This window comes from Mesocricetus auratus, unplaced genomic scaffold, assembly GCF_017639785.1.
Source record: "Mesocricetus auratus isolate SY011 unplaced genomic scaffold, BCM_Maur_2.0 Super-Scaffold_100043, whole genome shotgun sequence".
NCBI lineage: Eukaryota > Metazoa > Chordata > Mammalia > Rodentia > Cricetidae > Mesocricetus > Mesocricetus auratus.
Window position 1 is genome coordinate 3,630,699 of NW_024429220.1, and position 5,861 is coordinate 3,636,559.

At 40.2% G+C, this 5,861-nt stretch overlaps 1 pseudogene; it reads left to right on the forward strand.

Moving 5' to 3' along the window:
* The first annotated feature begins 648 nt into the window (after window positions 1–648).
* On the forward strand, window positions 649–3,031 carry LOC101833703 (annotated as a pseudogene).
* Window positions 3,032–5,861: the final 2,830 nt, after the last annotated feature.

The window sequence follows — 5,861 nt, forward strand, 5'->3', positions numbered from 1 at the left end:
CTAAGTATTTCCAGAAGTAGTGAAATCAATTGACAATGACTTATCAATATTATAAATTAAAACATTAAAGAAACAGTAGAATAGATGGCATGTTTACAAGCTGTTCGTGCCTTTTTACTGTATCAGTTATGTGTTAATATTTGAATAGTGTTCACCAAAAAGACACGATGAAATCCTAATCTACAGAATTGCAAAGTGTGATTTCATTTGGAAATAGTGAGTGCAAAGAAGTTGTGATATTGCTTCTTAATTAATTTTGAGGGATTTTGGCATGGAGAAAGACTTTGAGAGACAGGAGACCATGTAAAAACACAATAGAAGAAGATAGGATGATGAGGCAAACTGACAAGTCAGAAAACACCAAGAGCAGTTAAGTTACACAAGTATTAATTGGTTTAAAGAAGTCTGACTCCTTTGGAATTCCTCCTGACCAAAACAAAAAAGAAAAATAGGTTTTTATACGCAAATGAGTTTTCTGAGATAACATTGCCTCTATTTTTGCAACAATTTCATTTGGATTATCTAAGCAGTCCTATGAATGTTACATTAAATGTGGTATTGAAAACGAGAAGAAAAGAACTCAAGTCGCGGCCAAGAAGATTGTAAGGAGGACTCCTGATCTGGCTTGGTGTTCGCCCTCGCTTAGCCATGGAGAAGACTGATTTGATCCACAAGGCTAAGCTGACTGAGCAGGCAGAGCACTATGCCCACCTACATGAAAGCCATGACAGAGGGGTCCAATGAGGAGCTCAACCTGCTGTCAGTGGCCTATAAGAACGTGGTCGAGGGTCATCTCCATCATCCAGCAGAAGACCAACACCTCTAACAAGAAGTTACAGCTGATAAGGGACTACTGAGAGAAAGTGGAGTCGGCGCTGAGGTCCATCTACACCATGGAACTGGAATTGTTGGAAAGTATTTACTAGCCAATGTAAGTAATCAAGAGAGTAAGGTCTTCTATCAGAAGATGAAGGGAGATTATTTCCGGTATCTTGCTGAAGTATCATGTGGTGACGATCGAAAACAAATGATGGATAATTCCCAAGGAGCCTACCAAGGCACATATTTTCCTCAATATATTTTTTATTTAAGTTAGAAACATGAATGTTTCACATGTAGTTCCAGCTCCCTCTCCCACACCTCCTCCCTTATCCTTCCACCAGTCCCCCCAACCCTCCATCCAATCCCCATACCATTCCCCAGGAAGTGTGAGGACCTCCTTGGGGGGGATCTCTAAAGTCTGTCATTTCATCCTGGGCTGAACCTAGGCCCTTACTCATGTGTCCAGGCTGAGAGAGCATCCCTCAATTTGGAATGGGCTCCCAAAGCTCATCCATAAACCATGGTGAACACTGATCTACTACCCAAGGACCCAGTGATTTCTGTGGCCTCCTCCCTGGCACTATATTCATGGAGTCTGGACCAGTCCCCTGTTGACCTCTCAGGCATCAGTCTGGGGTTCAAGAGCTCCCCCTTATCCGGTCAGCTGTCTTTGTGGGTTTCATCATCATGGTCTTGACCCCTTTGCTCATCACTCCTCCATCTTTGTCACTAGTTTCCAGGAGTTCAGTTCGGTGTTTAGCTGTAGGTATCTGTCTCTGCTTCCATCAATCTCTGGATGAAGGTTCTAGAATGGCATATAAGGTAGTCAGCCATCAACCTTACCATAAAGGAGGGGCAATTAATGTAGTCTCTCCACTATTGTTTAGTTTGCCAGTTGGTGTTATCCTTGTAGATCTCTGGAGATCTCGCTAGAGTCAGCTCAGTCCTCAAGCCTATAATGACTCTATCTATTATGGTATCTCTCATCCTGCTCTCCTCTAATCTTACCTCGACTCAACCTTCCTGCTCCCCCATGCCTTCTTCTCCCTTCCTCTTATCACCCTCTGTGTTTCTTGGTACCCTCTCCTTTCTCCCGATGTTCTCAATGTGCTCAGTGTGCTCACTTCTCTGGGGTATCTTGCATTTCTCTTGGGAACCTCCCTGTTTCCCAGATTCACCGGCACTGGGATTGTAAGGTGACACTCCCCTGATACATCTCTAAAATAGATATATGAGTGAGTATATACCATGTTTATTTTTTTGTGTCTGGGTTACCTCACTCAGGATGGTTTCCTCTAGTGCCATCCATTTGCCTGCAAATTTCAAGATTACATTTTTTTTCTCCACTGAGTAGTACTCCATTGTGTAAATGTACCACATTTTCTCTATTCACTCCTCAGTTGTGGAGCATCTAGGTTGTTTCCAGGATCTAGCTATTACATATAATGCTGCTATGAACATAGTAGAACATTCATCTTTGTTGTGTGAATGGTAATCTTTTGGGTATATGCTTAAGAGTGACATTGCTGGGTCTTGTAGTAGACTCAGACCTATTTTCCTGAGGACTCTCCATACTGATTTCCATACTGGGTGTACGAGCTGGAACTCCCACCAGCAGTCAAGGAGTGTTCCTCTTTCTCCACATCCTCTTCGGCATAAACTGTCACTGGCATTTTTGATTTTAGCCATTCTGACAGGAGTAAGATGATATCTCAGAGTTGTTTTGATTTACATTTCCCTAATGGCTAGTGATGTTGAACACTTTCTCAAGTGTCTCTCGGCCATTTTATATTACTCGATTGAGAATTCTCTATTTAGTTCAGTCCCCCACGTTTTAATTGGATCCTTTGGTGTTTTGGAGACCAAGACATATTTGATATAGCAAGAAAGATGAAACCTACGCATCCCATTCACCTGGGGCTGACTCTTAACTTTTCTGTATTTGCTATGAGATCCTCAATAATCCAGAGCGTACCTGCACACTGGCCAAAACGGCTCTTGATGAGGCCATCACAGAGTGTGATACACTGAATGAAGATTCCTACAGAGACAGCACCCTCATCATGCAGGTGTCAGAGACAACTTAACATCGTGGATATCAGACAGTGCAGGAGAAGAATGTGATGGTATTTTCACACTGCAGCTTTGGGAAACTCCATCCCTTGATTTGTGTTGTCTCTGCCTTTCTGGTGTGCAGTTACTGATGTAGAAAAGTGTCAATAGCTTCATTCATATAAGCATGAGTAACTTCCAGACACTTGTGTAGAGGACTGACAGCACATTTGGTATTTAAGTAATCTGAACCAATTCTGCAAGTGGGTGTGTTTTGAATTACTGTGAAGATATGGAAATATAGTGCATTAAAATTTAAAGTAATTATAATAATAACTTCCTGATTTCTACATTCTGTCTCTGACCCTTCTTTGGGGGTTTGCTTTCAGAAGCAACTTTTCCATACATGTACTGCATATTCCTTTTTTAGTAGGACCTAGAAGTGTTAAATTTAATAGGAAAGCTCTTTATGCATTCAGTCTTGTGGTCACAGATCAAAATGTCTCCTATGCCACATATTCTGGAAGTTATGTCTGACTATGACAACAAGGAATTTTTCTTTATGCATTCTTAATTTGCTGCTGTTTGAGTTGACAACTTCCTTCCCAATGAAAATTCATTTACACCTACAAAAAAAGAAAATGGGAGGAAAAGAAGAAAACACCGAGACTGGCAGAAAGAGCATGGGGTCTGCCAACATGGTAGTCTTATCTTTTGGCTCCAGAACTGTGAAACAATGTATTCTCATATTTCTACAAATCCATCCAATGTTTTCACAGCTTGTTGTGGTAACCTTGTATAATAAACACACCAGTGGACATGCCAACATGGATAGGCTAAATTTGATGTTGTGCTATCCCTGAGTGAAGAACTACAAAGAGTCAACAGATGCTAAAGGAAAGAGTACCAGTCTTGTCAAGCAACAAGATCCCAGATAGTTTATCCAATCTCTAATTGTCAACTAAACACAGGAACATACAAGCAAGACTGAAGAAACTCAGTAGGTAGTATATATACAATGGAAGACACAGAAGCAAGAATTATAGAATAAGAAGCCATACATCTGACCGGGAATGCAAAAGTGGTAGGATAGAAAAGGGAAAGATGAGATGATTCAAAGGTAGTGTACTTAAGCATGAAATTCTCAAAAAGTATTTCAGAAGAAAAATTATAAATTTGTGTTAGTAGTAATAATAAAAATAACAAAAGAAATATGAAAAGTTGAACAAAACTGACATTGAACTTTTTCAGAAACTACCTTTTGTATAAACACTAAAAGCAAAAATCAACAAAAATAATCAAGGCTATATTGCTCTGAATATTAAGATATGTTTGCTTGGGGTTTTTTTGAGATAACTAGAAATATGTTTAAATTTCTATTTTAGTTACTGGAGTTACACTAGCAGTAACAGAAAGGGAAATAACAATTAAACTATAAAGTATATTATATGCCGGCTGCACAGATGTGGTATAGTATCTATCATATCATTTTGTGTATAATATAGCTATGCTGTCTACTTTTATGATTAACATCTTCTTAGATTCTATTTTGTTATTTTTTTATTTGATGAGATTATAATATAATAATAAACTTTCTCCTTTCCCTTTACTCCGTACAAATCACCCAATATCTCCCTCACCACACTCCTTCAGATTTATGGTCTCTCCTTTCATTGTTTTTGCCTTCATATACACATATACATACACACTCCTAAATACAATCTTTTCAGTTGCAAGATGTTCTCTGCATATATGTTTTCAGAACTGGCCATTTGATACTGGACACCCAGTGGTATACTTTTCCCTGTAGAAGTCCACCTCTCAGCTTTTCTCAGTTGGCTATAGTCCTTTATGTAGGGTTGAAGCCTTGTGAAGTTTTCCTCATGCGTTTTGGTATGTCTGTTTGTATCATTCTTGTTCTGCTCATGTTTGGACAATCGTATTGAAACTTCTTGGGTATAGCTTCTGATGTTCTCAAGAGACAAAATCTCACAGAAAAGTACCTGATCCTCTGTCTCTCCAACCTTCTTCTGCAATGCTAAGACTTAAATACCAGAGTATTTTTGCAGATGTATTTAGTGGAACTAGACTCCACAAGTCTGCATTTTCTTTGGTTGTCATTGTCTGAAATGGTCTCTGTCTGTTGCAAACAGAAGTTTCCTTCATAAAGAGTGAAGAGTACACTCATCTATTGTATAGGGATAAATGCGTATAAATTAGCTCTTAGGGATTGTGATGGTTCAGTAAATTAAATTCGTAGATTCTCCTCTTGTCTACTTTATAAAAGAATGAATAAAAATAACGAATCCTAGTATATGAAAAGGTACACTCTTTGTGAATTGTTTTTCTGTCTTTGTAGGTTTCTCAGATTCATCCCAATTATAACTCTTTTTTCATATATTTTTATTTAACTTTATATGCATGCCACTTTCTTTTCCCTCTCCCTCCCCTCCTCCCCCACCCTCAATCCTCCCAACCCATCACCCCTACTCCACCCCCCCTCTGCTCCCCAGGGAGGGCAAGGGCCTTCATGAGGGATTTTCAGGGTCTGTCACAACATCCCGGGAAGGGCCCAGGTTCTTCCTCCTGTGTCCAGGCTGAGAGAGTATCCCTCCATATGGCATGGGTTCCCAGAGTCTTTCTGTATGCCAGGAATAAATACTGTTCCATTCTCCCCAGTCCCACAGATTGCCAAGGCCTCCTCTCTGTCACCCAGGTCCAGTGGGAGGGTGTCTGGATTAGTCCTATGCTGTCCCCTCAGTCATCAGTCTGGGGTCCATGTGATCCCCCTTGTTTAGGTAGGCTACTTCTGTGGGTTTGCAAGCCCGATCTTGATTCCTTTGGTCATCACTCTTCTTTGCAACTGGGTTCCAGGAGTTCAATTCGGTTCACAGCTGTGGGTGTCTGCCTCTGCCTCCATCAGCCATTGGATGAGAATTCTAAGATGGCATATAAGAATTCATTCTCATTATCATGGGAGGGCATTA